A 13816-nucleotide genomic window follows, 5' to 3' on the forward strand; every position below is an offset into this window, starting at 1 on the left:
GAAGGTGAGAGCGACTCCGGATGGCTGTCTTCTCACTTCCGCCACGCGCTCGGCAGCGCTCCACCCATCTCTCCTGACAAAACAAATAAATGTTCATTTTTGAAAGGTAAGAATAAGAAAACAGGCTGGAGATGTGGCTCAATGGTTAAGAACACTTGCAGTTCTTCCAGAGGACTTGAGTTCAATTCCCAGCACCCATGATCGGGTGGCTCACAACCGCCTACAACACCAGCTCCCGGGACAACCGAGGCAGGGGTTTTCTAGAGCACCTACACACTCAACACTAAAAATAAATCTTAGAAAAGAATACTACTACCCTCTCTCTGGGCCTATTAAAATTAATATATCTAGCTAGGTGGTGATCGTGCATACCTTTAATCCCAGAATTTGGGAGGCAGAGGCAGGAGGATTTCCAAGTTCTAGGCCACCCTGGGGGTAATGATGTGTGTGTGTGTGTGTGTGTGTGTGTGTGTGTGTAATGCTGGGTGTATTGGCGGCAGAAGCAGGTGGATCTTTGTGAATTACAGTCCTGTCAGGACTACATAGTGAAACCTTTTGTCTTTAAAAAGAAAAAACAGTTGGGTGGTGGTGGCGGCGGCGGCGGCGGCGGCGGCGGCGGCGGCGGCGGCGGCGGCGGCGGCGGCGGCGGCGGCGGCGGCGGCGGCGGCGGCGGCGGCGGCGGCGGCGCACGCCTTTAATCCCAGCACTTGGGAGGCAGAGCCAGGAGGATCTCTGTGAGTTCGAGGCCAGCCTGGTCTACAGAGCGAGTTCCAGGAAAGGCGCAAAGCTACACAGAGAAACCTTGTCTCGAAAAAACAAAACAAAACAAACAAACAAACAAAAAAAAAGCCAAACCAAGCGGGCCACAGTGGTGTGCTCCTTTAACAACAGCATTTGGAAGGCAGAGGAAGGCAGGACTCTGTAGGTTCGAGGACAGATCGACATAGTGAATTCCAGGACAGCCAGAGCTACATAGTGAGACCCTGTCTCAAAACAAACACTCCCCACCCCCAAATTAATGCATATATAAAATGTTTAGAGTAACAGGGCTTTGTCACTCAGAAAGTACTTAATAAGGGTTAGCTGCGAACTACTATTTCCGAATCCCTTGTGGGTGTAGGGAGACTTGCTGATCCCAACAGTTTTAGCTTCAGTTATTAATAAATCTTTGACATTTTCCTATTGCCAAACAGGGAAAGCGAATCGTGAAGCATCAGAGAAAGCTGTGAGTTGAACCCAAGGGGGCGGATACCAGCGCGGGGTCTAGGTCTGGTTCTCAGGACCTTCTTGGGCAGATCAGACACTCTCTGGGCCTCAGCTGCTTCAGCTCTAGGACAAAACAGTGCCTGAGCCTCGTTTCTCATTTCCCCCTCTTCTGACAGCTCTTAAAGCCGCCGTTTTTCTTCTCTAGCGGAAATCCAGTTATACCTGACCGCGAAGATGGGCACTCGGATTGCTGACTGCCAGGGAAAGAAGTTCGCCTTGTGAGTGCCCCATCCGGTGTAAAGTGGGCTCTAGCCAGAGCGTTCCTGCTCCAACTGGCACCAACACCACGAACTCTGTCTTCCAGAAGCTACAGCTCCTCCTACTCCCTTCGGGACTCCCCCAAACCCAAGCGCGCAGGGGAGGGTGCAGCGAGCACGCCACCGGGTGTGCGTCTGACACCCCGGCCCCCAGGCTTCCTGTACCCGAGGACCTGCAGGGCGGGGGTGGGGGAGAGCGGGTTCCGCAGAGGACTGGAACCAGAGCCCTGCCCCCTCCACTTCACCCCAGTGAAAGAGAGCTGTAAAATTCCGGAAGAGAGATTAGAGGCAGGGGATGGGTGGGGCGGTGAATCAGTACATTCCTTCCTCCCCCTGCCTCCTCCTCTTGGGTTATCACTCTTGGGAGGGTTGGGCCGCTTCTCACAGCCTTCTCTTTTAACCGCTTCACTGGCTGGGGCCGGACAAACTGAGCAATGCTAGGCGGGAATTTCCCATGTTCATCTGAACTTTGCAGGGCCTGGTTGGCTTAATTTGCAGCTCATGACCCATTTGGTTTCGGGCCGAAGAGTTTTAGCTGTGGCTTCCAACTTGGCCCTTCATCGGTAGCCCTTAGCAATGGGGCCAGCACCCAAGTGCTCTTAGGTGCCTATAAGCTTATATCGAGTATCAGAGGCTGGGAAATCTGGGCTCGGAAAGGATAGGTAACTTCCACCTGGTCACACAGTGGCTGAGCCTGGAATAACCTCAGCTTTGCTGGTTGCATATATTTCCCACCACACCCTATTACTTCCTTTACTTGAGGTCATTGAAAGGCAAAGCTTGTTTGTAAAAGGGGTAGGGAAGTAAAAAGGATGGACCACTGCCGCTGTGCCAGATACTTAAATACGTTGTCCTGAATTTCCAGGTTTCCCACAGCTAGGATGAAATAGATCTTACCACCATGCTCTGGTATAGAGGAGGAAACTTTCGCAGTCAGGAATTTTAAGTTTCAAGAGCTAAACTCTCGGTATGTAGAGCTATAGTATGAAATCTCTGCTGTTTTTGAAACCATAGGGGTAAGACAAGGTCTCACATTGTAGCCCAGGCTGCCCTGGAACTCACTATGTAGTCTAGGCTGGCTTCAAACTTGTTGCAATCTTTTTTTTTTAAATTTTATAATTTAATGTAATTTTACATATCAGCCACAGATTCCCTTGTTCTCCCCCCTCCCGCCCCCCTTGTTGCAATCTTTTTTTTTTTTTAATTAACCATTTTTTCTATGTTGCTGGGAACTGAACCCAGGGCCTTGTGCATGCTAGGCAAGTGGTCTACTATTGAGCTATATCCCCAGCCCTGCTTAATTTTTTTAGTGATGGCATGTCACTAACTGAAAAGTTATCTTTTTATTTTGTGTGCGTGCTGGTGAGCATGGAGGCCAGAGGGCAACCTTGGGTGTTGTTTCTTAGGAGCCACCCACTCTGTCTTTTGTGAGGGAAGGAGCATACAAGACAGGGTCTCACTATGTAGCTCTGGCTGTCCGGGAACTTGCTGTGTAGACTAGACTGGCCTAAAACTCAGAGATCTGCCTCCCAAATGCTGGGATTAAAGGTATGCACCACTATGCCTGGCCGCCTTGTCTGTTTTGAGGCAGGGTCTCTCACTGGCCGGAACTCTCTAATAGACTAGGCAGGCTAGGCAGTGAGCCCCAGGGATCTGTCTGTCTCCACTTCCTCACGTGCTTATCACCGCACCTGGTTTTTTTTTTCATATGAGTTCTGGGGCTTGACCACAGGTACTTTACTAAGGCTCCTTAGCCCCACCTTTTCATTTTATAGAAGGGGAAACTGAGACTCTGAAACCTGAAATAAGGTTCTGAAGGTCTTAGTTTGCCTGCTACTGCTGTGATAAACACCATGACGAAAAGGAACCTGGGAGGAACCTTATAAACTTCCAGCCCATCTGGAAGGAACGTCAGGGCAGGAACTCAAGGCAAGAACCTGGAGGCAGGAACTGAAGCAGGGGCTATGGAGGGCTGCTGCTTACTGGCTTGCTCAGTTTGCTATCTTATATACCCTAGGACCATTCTGTCCAGGGGTTGGCACCACCCATAGCGGGCTGGGCCCTCCCACATCAATCATTAATGAAGAAAATGCCCTACAGACTTGCCTATGGGCCATTCTAATGGTGGCTTCTTCTCAACTGAAGTTGTCTCTTCCCAAGTGACGCTGGCTTGTCCCAAGTTGACGACAAAACAAAACAAAATCTAACCAGGACCCAAGGGGTTGCATAGCGACTTTATGACCATGCAAGGATGCCGAGTGAAAGGGTAGAGACTCACAGAATGGGAACCAAACACCTGGGCTGTCTCCTGACCTCAGCATCTCAGTTTCTCTGCCATGCTTCTGATTCTTCTTCGATACTGCTGTGTATGACAGGCCCACACAGCTTCTGCCTCCAAGGAGATCATGCTCCATAAAATGAGCTAGGAATACCGCCAGCTTAGCTTCACAGGGGTGCTGGGAGGATTAATAAGCTAATGGCACTTGGACTGCTCCAGCAAAGGCCCTGGGTAAATTCTGGGTACTTACGTGTGGAGCTCACTGCCAAGGGTGGTTTGTGTTTAATAAGGCACCTGCAGCCTGGTTCCTGATCTGTTTATGGTGAGGAGGAAGTAAAATTGCATTACAGCCTTCTCTGGGAAAACATCGAGATTTGAGAGGACAGCACACTTCCTTGCTGGCCTGTGGGTAAGAGCAACGTGATGGCGACCCTGTGGTCTCCTAGAGGCGGGTGCCCAAGGTCTCGGAAGACTTGAAGCCTTTCCAGCTTACTCTGAGAGACACCCAATTATTGAGGGAAGTCAGAGACTAATGTGATCATTTGGGTCCCAGAGGCAGACAAACCTGGGCCAAGTTCTGCTTCTGTTATTTCCTTTTTCTGAGCCTCGATTCTCTTTTGAAATGAGTTAATAATACCTTCTTCATAGGGTTATTTAGAAGCATAAATTTGGTAATTTATTTAAAAGCACCTTGCCCAGAGCTTGGAGTAGAGGAGATGCTTTAAAAAGGGCTGTTAGTGTAGCTATTATGGTTATCCTTATGTTGTTATGTTATTTAACTGATGTTTTAGGGCCAGGCTGAGAGCCAGTTGGAGGGGAGATTCATTCGTTCAGCTATCTACTTGTTTGCCCCAAGTAGACCCATCAAGCAGAGGAGAATCCATGAAAACAGGCATTTATAGTATGTTGTATGTGCTCTGATAGAGTGTGCACACTGAGGTGTTTTGAGATCGTAACCAGTAACCAGGAAATGCAGCAGAAAGTTCTGCAGTGGAATTAGTTCTTTCTTTCCTCCATCCTTCCAGAAAATACTGCCTGGTGGAGGCTGGCAGAATAATGCAGGCAGCCATAGAGCTTCCACACCATCTGCCAGAGGCCTTGATTGTAATCTGCAGTCTCTCTTGTTCCTCAAGGCCTTTTAACTCCCACGCAGCAAGGCCAGTCAGCCTTGCCCTAAAAAAACCCCCTCCTGGGCCACCTGCCGGTGGTGGTAAACAACCTGAGTTCTGTGCTGTGGCTTGATAAGGCTGACTCATTAAGATCTTTCCTTTCCTTTTAAAACTAAGTTCTAATGGAAGGCTCTGGTCAGGAGCAATGTTCCAGGTCTGCCTTGTGGGTAAGGGCCACTGACCACTGACCACGGCAAGGGCAGGATGACCGTTTTTGGGGATAGACAACTCACGGCGGCATTTTCATTTTCTTGTAAATAGGTGTCAGTTCTGGCCAGGTGAGACTTTCCAGGATGGATAGTGAGCAGACTTTTCTCCTCATTCCCATCTTTCTGGGGGACTCTACCCACTTCTCAAACCAGCCTCCAGGGCCTTTTCCTGCTCCATCTGGCAATAGCCCAAATCAGTCTCCCAACTCACTGGTAACCACATTTTCCTAACCAGAACTCAGGACGAATGATCTGGCAAGGAATTTCTGGCCAGGTTCCAAAAGCAAAAGGCAAAAATCTTTCCATTGGACTATCTCTAGGATTGATTATCTTCAACTCCTTAAAAGGGACATTGATTATTAGATCGGCAATGTTGACATCCAATCCAATCCTCCCTTTTTGAGGTGCCAAGATTGAATTTAGGCCCTCACAAACAAGGAGCTATAGACTCAGTTCCACAGTTTTGTTTTTTGTTTTTAAATCATGCTCATTCTTCATACTTTATATTGGTACCGAAGAGCATCTGTGAAGATGGGATTATTTTCGTTTAACAGTTGAGAATACTTAGGAAAAAACTTGTTCCTTAAGTCTGTATTTCCGTCTGCCAAGGAAGAGGTCTGTTTTGCTAGCCGGGGAGGGGGCTGGGGAGCAGGGCAGAAAGACCTTTCGCGGAGAAGTACCCGCCACTCGAGGCCTCTAGGAAGGGCAGCCAAGCACTAAGCTACTCGGTTCCCCACTTCTGAGCAGGAAATCCCCGTGCTCAGGCCTCAGTCGCCGCCCAGTCCCAGTCCCAGCGGGATCTGGCCCCAGGCCGCGCCTCCAGGGGAACGGGATTCCGCCCGCGACCTTGCGGGTCACTGGGCGGCCAGAGGCTCTAACTTAGACCCAGGTGCGGATGGGCGGGCCGCAGCGTGGGCGGGCGCTTTCCTCGGCCACGTTCGTCACCCGGTCCCCCCACCCCGCGCCGGTCACATGGATGCGCCTTCCGTCGCCCCCAGTGCCGAGCAGTGCAAATCACGAGGAGGCGGAGAGCGAGCGGCAGGCGCCCAGGGCAGTGGGTCAGCGCCCCGTAGGCAGGGTGGGCGGGGCCAACCGCCGCGAGCCGCCGGCAGCCAATCGGCGGCGCCGAGGGCGGGGCCACGGCCGCGCGCGCCGCGCCCCGCAGCGCCCCCTGAGGGGCGGCGGCGGGAGCTGGTCCGGCTGCGCGCGCAGCGGTGGTGGCGGCGGCGCGATCGGCCAGGCTGTAACCGTCGTCCGTCCGGGAGCGGCTGGAGCGGCAGCGGCGGCCGGGAACGGCGCGAGGCGACGCCAGCAGGCAGCGGCGGTAACGGGGGCAGCGGCGGCAGCGGGGGACGCAGCGGCAGCAGCGGCAGCAGCAGCAGCAGCAGCAAGACGGACTCGTGGACACGCGCCGTCGCCGCCGCCGCCGCCGGGCCGGGCCGGGTGTCGCGCGCCGAGGCTGGGGGGGAGTCGTCGCCGCCGCCGCCGCCGCTCCCGCCGCCGCCGCCGCCGCCGAGGTGACTGAGGAGAGAGGCGCCTCCTCGCTCCCGCCTCCGCCGGCCTTCAATGCCCAGTCCCCAGCTCGCCAGCGTGAGTGCGCCCCTCCCGGGCGGCCCCGCGCGGCGCCCGGGCCTCGGGCAGGGGAGGGCGGGAGGCGCCGCTGCCATTAGAGCAGGCCCGAGACACGTCCCCGGAAGGAGGGCCGGGCCGGGCCAGGGGCGGGGAGCGCGGCTCGAGGTGGGGGAGCGAGCGAGCGAGCGAGCGTGAAAGAATGCGGGAGAAGGTGCGTGTGCGGGCAGCATGTGTCCTTGTGGGGGCGAAGGTGTGGCGAGAGCGAGTGGGGGCGAGGAGGAGCGTGGCGGGCGAGGAGGTGTGCAGGGGTGCGCCGCGTTTGTCCGGCGCGTGAGCGCAGGCATCCTGGAGGCCCCTTGGTCTTTGTGTTGATAGTGAACCTCCGTGTCCGGGGTCTAACTCGCTCGGAAGCGTGGGATCCGTGAGTTTCGGTCAAGTAAGAGGAAAGGGCTTGAGTCTCCCGTGACGCTGATCTCGGGCGCTTCTTTCCCCCTTTCGTAAAAAATTATGTAAATTTCTGGGTTTCCAGAGATGTCTTTGCCATCCTCCCAACCCCCATTTCCCAGAGCTAACTAACCAAGCTGGACTCTCCTGCCCGGGGTCCTGAGTTTTTGCCGGTAGTGTATTGGGAAACGTAAACTTTTTTTGGTAGGTAAATGCTTAGTGTTCAGGTCAAGGATCTTTAGTGAGGTAAACCGCAGTATCTTTTAGGCTGTGACTTCTCTTACCCTTCTGCAGGAAAGCGCCTAAGAAACAGTCATAGTGTAAATGTAGACGAAGAAGTGCCGTAGTTGGATTTCTGTCTATTTGTCACGAAATACAAAGTGACTAATCTAGTGTCATTGTAGGCATTCAGCAAATGCGTCGCTGTAGCTGGATTAGTATATGATATTGACTTGTTTCCGCGCTGTGTTACCGAGCAGTTTCAGACAGGAAGTGAGAGAAGTTAAGCTTTGCTAGTGTGCAAAAGGAAACTAAGGCTATGGAGGAACACATTATCAGGGCTTTGTTTTCTGATCCGGACATTTTTAGTGACAGATTGAATGATCCGACATGATCGTTAATGGACTTTTCTCTGGCAGGGGTTGAAGAAGGAATTATTTTGTTCCATTTGTTTTATTTTACTACTTTTAGAAATTCCAAATAGGGTTCTTCTTGTAGTTCAGTATGGTCTCAAACTCTTTGTAATACGGTTGTCTTTGAACTCTGATCCTCCTGCCTTGGTCTTTCAAGTGTTAAGATTATAGATGTGTAAGTAGGCTGAATTGGGGATTCGAGATGAATTGTTGATACGGGTTTTATACTTTAATGATGTAATCATAGAAGGTAATTGGAAATAAGTAAGCAAAGCCGAGGCCGGTGCCACAACTCTGTAATCTCCGCTACTTGGGAGTTAGAGGCCAGAGGATGGAAGATTCAAGGACAGCTTGTGAAACTTGGAGAGCTTATCTCAAAATAGTAAAAGGGAGTCTGGGGAAATAGCTCAGTGGTAGAGAGAGCACTTGCCGGGATAGAGAAGCCCTAGGTTTAATCCCCTGTTACTACTACCAAAAAAATGTTGGGAATAAGGGAAGTAAAAATAAGTGGTTCATATTGATAGTGGGTGTAGAATTACAGACAAAAATTAATATGTTACTGAAGTTAGAAATTTTACGTCTATGTAACATTTGATAAAATACTTGTTAAAAGTGAAAAGTTTTTTTTTTTGTTGTTGTTGTTTTTTTAAATATAGAGTCTGATTTTGTAGCTGGACCTGGCACTTACTCAGCAGCTCAAGCTGGCCTGGCATTTGTGGTAGTACTCTTGGTGCAGCTTCCCAAGTGCTGGGATGGCAGGCATGACATCAAGCTTAGATAGCAATTAAAGGTTTGCTTAGAGTCCCTTTTCTCATACAGTGCTTGAGAAGTAGTATTGTCATTCACTGGAAGATGGGAGGAATTAGTGATAAGTGCCACTGTGCTACAGGTGTTTTTTAATACTCATTTAATTCTCACAGCCACAATAAGGTGGAGGATATCCTCATTGGCATTTGTTTTGCCTATATTTGAGATGCTTCTATTTGTCAGGCACTAGGGATTTGGTGATGTGACTCTAAACTTCACAGTGATGAGATGAAGAGATATATGAGGAGCAGTTACTTTGTTCAGTAACTTGTCCCAGGTCACACAAATAATAAGAACTGGATTAAAAATTAAGGTAGTCTAAAGCCCCTGATTTTTCAAGGACACCAAACCATTCTCTTAGTAGTGAGTCTGACTTGGAAATTTCTCCTTCTTACAGTGGTCTAGCAGCTTGCGCACACTGAGAGCTGTGGAAGCTAATGGAGAGGGCTGAGTGTGTTTGAGGCAGGAGGATGGGTGTAGGAGATGCTGACTTGGGACTTCAGGGGGCCTAAGCTGGCTTTTATGTGGGAGGAGATTCTGCCTTGAAACTGTCTTGGGGCCCCAGGGTGTGTGCTTTGAGACAGTTTTTATGAGGCACCTGGGATATGTCTGGGAGGAAAGTCTGATTAAAGAAATGTAGCAGACTTTATGTTTGGTGGTTTTGTGTGTGTTGTGGGGGCATTTATTGGAGCTGAGGAGTCAACTGAAGTTGCCACTTTGAAAGTTTTTCTCTTGGGATGTGCAGATAATTAAGTCAAGAGATTGCAAATCACATGTAAGAGAATACTCTTGAAAGTACTCTGTTAATTATAAGTTGAACTCCAGATGCAAAGTATTACTAAGACAACAGCTTGTTACATTTAGTATCTACAAAGGCTGGCTGGCATTTCAGAACACCTTTATTGATGAAAAATAGTTCAGAACTGCTGAACTGGGTATTTTCTGACTCAGAACAGAAGTCAGACCACTCCCTCCATGAGTCAGTCAAGTAATATTTAATTTGATTGAACCAAGTTTATAGACAGAAACCATTTACACCATTTACAACACCACTGAACTTTGGTGGCATTAGGTAAGGAAGCATAAATGAATGCTTCTGCATTTTTTTTGGCTTTGTGTTGCTTTTTTGGAGGGGGGCTTGTTTTTTTCAAGACAGGGTTTTTCTGTGTAACAGCTCTGGCTGTCCTCGAACTCCTTTGTAGACCAGGCTGGCCTTGAACTCAGAGATCCACCTGCTTCTCCTGGGATTAAAGGGGTGTGCCATCATTGCCCAGCCTGCATGTTTTTTAAAGTCAAAGTTTCATATGTGTTATTTATATACTTGCTGAAAATTGTGAGCAGAGGAAATTGTATTTCTTTTTCTTGAGCTAGCACCCCTGTCCCCTTTGAATCTAGGGCTTCCTGTCAATCTACTACACAGCTGCACCCTCCACCCTCTGAGTGAACTTTGTCTGTCCTTCAAAGATAGTTGAGACAGGGTTTCTCTGTGTAGCTTTGCACCTTTCCTGAAACTTACTCTGTAGCCCAGGCTGGCCTCGAACTCACAGAGATTCGCCTGCCTCTGCCTCCCAAGTGCTGGGATTAAAGGCATGTGCCACCACCGCCCGGCTTTTTTTTTTTTTTTTTTTTTTTAATAATTGCAGACTACAGTTTGGACACAAAGTTGAAATTCAGTAGGGATTTACATTACAGTTCAACATTTTATTGGAATTCATGGTTGGAGATCAGTAAAGCGTCTGGAGAAATCATTGATGAAGAAGGCTTCAAGAGAAAAACACATAGCTTTTAGACATTCACTTTGGAGATGGAAACTTCAGTTAGAGCAAAACCTAAGTTATCCATAGGTAGAAGTTGAGGATCATTAAGTAAGATTTTGAGTAGAAGTCAGGACTCAGTTTAATATGGTAGGGTGAGTTACTTTAGTAAGGAGGATAGTGGTAGAATGTACTTTGGGTGCGTGTAAAGTACAGCGTTAAACCTAAGTGCTCTTGGTTCTAGCATTTAGAGGCTTTTTTGTGTCTGATCACAAACTGTTGCCTTTATGTCCATCGAGGTGATGGTTCATCAGGTAAAGGTGCTTGTTGCCAATTGACAGCCTGAGTTTCATCCTTGGCGCTCACATGATAGAAGGAGAGATGAACTGCAAGTTGTTCTCTTCTATGCAAGTTGTTCACATATGTGCTGTGGCCCACACAAATGCACATATACACACATGGGCAAAACAAGTGTTAAAAAAAAACAAACCACTAAGTCATCACATTCTAAATTTATTGATCCTTATTGTGATATTCTTTCATTTTTACAAGTAAGAAAATTGGTTTATAGAGTTAATGTTGAATTCCAAGTTTTGGGATCTAACCTAAGACAACAGTAAGTACAAGGTGGTGAGTGAAAAATTATTTTCCTTTTGGAATTAAAGCACTTACATCCCTGATGAAGCAGTGGATGCTACTAATTATAATTACTTTGGCAAGTGGCCATTTGAGTTTAATCTGTTGGATACAGGAAGAATTCTTCCCCGTTTTCAACTTTAAAACTATACACAGCTGTGTCTAGTATCTTCATGAGCTACATGGTTATCCATGAACTACATTCTCTAATTCAGTTGACTTCCTGTGCTGTCTTTTGGGCCTTGATGCCTTCCTTATATGAAGGAATGTCTGGTGTAGAGCTGAAGTGGTTGGTGTACATAAATCTGCTCCTTGGAGTTGTAGAGGTCTGGGCCATTGTTAAAATAGTCACAGAAATTTAATTTTTAATACAGAAGGCTGAGGATGTAAGGTCAGAGGTTTACCTTGAGCTTTGAGGTCACCCTGGGCTATAATGAGACTATGTCTCAAAATAACTTTTTCTAACTCTAAATCTATCAGGTATTTAAAGATGAGGGCTGGGCAATGGTGGTGCGCGCCTTTAATCCGAGCACTCGGGAGACAGAGCCAGGAGGATCTGAGTTCGAGGCCAGCCTGGTCTACAGAGCCAGATCCATGACAGGCACCAAAACTACACAGAGAACCCTTGTCTCGAACCGCGCTCCCCCCCCCCCCCCAAAAAAAAAGAGGCTTTACTGTGCTTTCTTTACTAGTTGAACCTGGTCTGAAAAAACACACTTTGAACATTAGAGCTGTCTCCTATAGAGAAATGGTGTTTAATTCCTTCGTTGCACTCTTGGATTGAAATTTGATTCCTCTCAGAGAATATTTTTTTGGCATAAAATGCACCCTTGATATATTTGTTCTAGCAGTTCTGATAAATTATATTTTTATTTCTGCGGTGGTAAAAATGTTGGCTCTAAGTAATGTATCATTTGCCAGTTCAAAATCAGCTCTGCTTTCTTCTAGTTGTCTTACACCTTTAGGTAAAGTTTGACCATCTTTTCCCCCCCTCATTGTTTACAGGAAGTACTAGGTTGTGTCATTATATTTGAATGTTTAATCTAGATGCATGTTTGGTACTTTTTGTTGTTAGTACCCGGATGAGTTGATATGTTTTCTACTTTGCATTACGGTGAAAAGCCTATCGTAAGGGAACAGAGTGGCTGGTTAGTACAGAAGGATATGAGTCACCAGGGTTTGTCAGCAAATTGAGAAGGATGTGATAGAGGGACAATAGATTCTAGTGACATGATTCTCTACTTCACATGTGTGGTTACAAACAAGTTTTCATTTGGTTTTTAGTTTAAATTATGTAAATATGATAAATACTTCAAACATGAGTCACATATGTGCATACACATGTGGTGTGTGTTCTGCGGGTATGCTAGTTAAGCTGTATCCTCAACCCTGACTGTTTTGACAGGACCCAGGACCCAAACTGTCAGTGCTTCTGTGACAGTTTCTGAGACCTGGAATTCATCATGTGCCACCATACCCAGCCAGGCTATATTTTGTTTTGCATTTCTAGTCACATGAGATCTTTAGTTAAATTCATTTCTGTTTCTGAGGAAAGAAAACAATTCAATGATCAAGCAGAGTTAATGAGTATAAAGAATATGTATTTTTATTGTGGAGTTTGTGTGTGTGTGTGTGTGTCTGTCTGTCTGTCTGTCTGTACCTGTGTGTCTATCAGAAGAGGCAACCCCCCTCTGACAGCATTTGCTCCACTCTTATGACCACTATTCCACTTTGGAATTTCTGAAACTCTTCAGTGTGATTTGAACTGGTCTGAAATTCTCCATATGTTCAAGGTTGTCTCCAGTGTTAATCTTCTTAACGAAAGGCTAATCTTTCTCAAGTCACATCATATCTTTCATTGTTGCTACTAATTTCTTCTAGTTGCTGCAGTTTCATACTTTTATTTAGGAGGCTTTGTTTTTTATCACGTGTATGTTTCTGTCCCTGTGTAAATGTGTGTGGTACTTGTGTGTGACAGGACAATTTAGTGGAGGTTGTTTCTCTCCTTAGACCCTGTGGATTCCCGTTTTTCTTCTTGGCAGTAGGTACCTTTACAAGCTGAGCCATTTTGCTGGCTCTCAAAGTCTTGATCCTCTTCTCTTTTCATGCTTTTTTTTTTTAACCTATGTAGTGTTCATATGAAAATTTATTTCCCATCAAGTATTTTTTGCTTATCTTGATCTTTTAGGAGCTTGATCCTCAGTAGAGTGTGTGTGATGTGTGCATAGCCACACAGATGCCTTGTCATAGATTGGTGTGCCGCATTTTGGTGTTCTTCAGGAGTGGTGAGGTCTTAAAAATGGAGGAAGCATTTGGAAGAAGAGGACAAGAAAGATTTGATTTTATGTTAAATTAGAGCCGGTGTTAAACTAAATTAGTGGCAACAAAAGATTCTTGGCAAGACATCAGTGATTTCACCAGTAAACTTCACACTCATACATAATCTACACCATTTATTTTCATTGTGAGTTTTTTTTAAATTGGGAATATATCTGTGTTTAATGAAAATAAACATGCCATTATTGGACAGCTAGTGGTTAGATAACATACTTAAGAGACCTACAGACATAGATGATTGAAATATGATTCATAAAAACAAGCATAGAGGAAGTGAAGCGTAACTTAACAAGTTTTCGTTGAAAAGTAGACAAAAATGCCCTAACAGCAGAATGTTTTCTGGGGCTCAAACAGGACTTCATGCTGACAAGATAGGTTTTGGAATGTCTTATTTGGTATCCTGAACATGGAGAGTGTCTCTCTCTTTCAGGGGCGGATACTGGACACAGTATGGT

The 13816-nt window shown here is 47.0% G+C and overlaps 1 protein-coding gene across 11 annotated transcripts in view; it reads left to right on the top strand.

Moving 5' to 3' along the window:
- The first annotated feature begins 1465 nt into the window (after positions 1 to 1465).
- Positions 1466 to 13816, top strand: part of Ptp4a2 (protein tyrosine phosphatase 4A2) — a 34913-nt gene continuing 22562 nt past the window's right edge. For 3 of the 11 annotated variants that reach the window (XM_076565181.1, XM_076565187.1, XM_006994363.4), the window contains exon 1: positions 6826 to 6962. The gene's annotated coding sequence lies outside the window, so the exon portion shown is untranslated. Of the gene's footprint in view, positions 1485 to 6701; positions 6770 to 6825; positions 6963 to 7050; positions 7188 to 7207; positions 7400 to 13816 lie in introns of those variants that run through there. The other 8 variants (XM_076565188.1, XM_076565189.1, XM_076565184.1 and 5 more) reach the window with 7 other exon arrangements.

This window comes from Peromyscus maniculatus, chromosome 2 (assembly GCF_049852395.1).
Source record: "Peromyscus maniculatus bairdii isolate BWxNUB_F1_BW_parent chromosome 2, HU_Pman_BW_mat_3.1, whole genome shotgun sequence".
Taxonomy (NCBI): domain Eukaryota; kingdom Metazoa; phylum Chordata; class Mammalia; order Rodentia; family Cricetidae; genus Peromyscus; species Peromyscus maniculatus.